This window comes from Epinephelus moara, unplaced genomic scaffold (assembly GCF_006386435.1).
Source record: "Epinephelus moara isolate mb unplaced genomic scaffold, YSFRI_EMoa_1.0 scaffold1611, whole genome shotgun sequence".
NCBI classification, from domain to species: Eukaryota; Metazoa; Chordata; class Actinopteri; order Perciformes; family Serranidae; genus Epinephelus; species Epinephelus moara.
The window spans coordinates 752-2,101 of NW_026079117.1; the positions used below are offsets into that span (position 1 = coordinate 752).

A 1,350-nucleotide genomic window follows, 5' to 3' on the forward strand; every position below is an offset into this window, starting at 1 on the left:
CACCTTTTTCCCCACAGTCTACTTGTGGCATATTTACTTTGTGATATGCTGATTTATTACACGGCTCTATTAAATGCTGCATTCTGACTGGTCAGTCGCGGCATTCTGCGGTCTGATATTACTGTGTAATGACCGCTGCTAGTAGCATCATTACACACAGTTGCTATGTAGCCCGGCGTTGCTATAGGGACGCTGCCCTGACAACAGTTACTTTTTTTTATCGGGCTAAAGTAGCCGTTACCGCTTACAAAATGTATAATTAATCAATATTCTGTCTATTCAACTGATAATTAGCCGTGTAATAAGCGGGATAATGTATAATGAGCGGGTGAATACTGGGAAAACAACTCCCTTCTATTGCCCTGTCGGGAGTTATTTTCCCAGTATTCACCGGCTCATTATACATTATCCCTTACGTAATATAGCCTCCTGGCCACCAGGTGTCTATATAATGGATCACAACTTTCCTCTCTGGTTGACTCCTTTTTCCAGCCATGCCCTGACGAAATGGATGGATAACTTAACAGGCCTGAAGGCAGGGCCAAACTGTCAGGGGGCCACCTGGCCTTCACCTGTAATAAAGGCATTTTAACCATATATCCTTGGCTCAATGCTAGTGTGCCTTAGCTCAGTGGTTTCCCCTTTTCATATGTTGATTCTCTTTTAACTACAGGACATTAAATAGATCAAACACGGCAGCCAAAATGTTTTAAATGTTTTTATTCTAATTTTCAGGTTGGTGGAGGTACATTATTGTGTCTGTGGGTTTAGCAACACTCATAATAAGTGTTGTCACAGTCAACATATGGAAGAGAACTAAAGGTGAGATCATTTTTATAAACAAGATGGTTTAATAAACCAGGATTTACAGTGTGGAAATGTAAATCGATTCTTTTTTCTTGTTTTTTTTTTGTTTTTTTTTAAGGGAGCCAAACACAGATGGAGGACGATGCTGTGAGTTTTAAAACTGAGTAATCAAATGCTTGTGTTTCTGGTATCTCACGAACAGTACTGACTGTATTGTTTTGAATCTAAGTTGCTGCGACAACTACAGTGATTTATTTGTTCCATTTTATCTCAGTGTGTTGTGTTGTTTTTCACAGGTGCATCATGATGAAGATGAAGGTACAGTCAGCTATGAAAACGTCGGAGAACCTTCTGCTTCCATCAGACTCCACTGATCCAACTTCAACATCAGCTCACAAGAAAAAACAGGGGCGTCGGTGGTTCACGCTTAACTGTCCTAACTATAAAGACAAAAATGCCCCAAAAAATATCTTACAGAAAAAAGACAATGTGTAGCATAAATTCAAGTTGTTTCTTAGATGTTAAAAAACTTAAGTCTAAATT

At 39.2% G+C, this 1,350-nt stretch overlaps 1 long non-coding RNA gene across 1 annotated transcript; it reads left to right on the forward strand.

Moving 5' to 3' along the window:
• The first annotated feature begins 434 nt into the window (after positions 1-434).
• On the forward strand, positions 435-1,259 carry LOC126387043 (uncharacterized). The gene is made up of 3 exons (XR_007569586.1): positions 435-822; positions 926-954; positions 1,104-1,259. It is a non-coding gene; the product is annotated as an uncharacterized LOC126387043 (long non-coding RNA).
• The last annotated feature ends 91 nt before the right edge of the window (positions 1,260-1,350 follow it).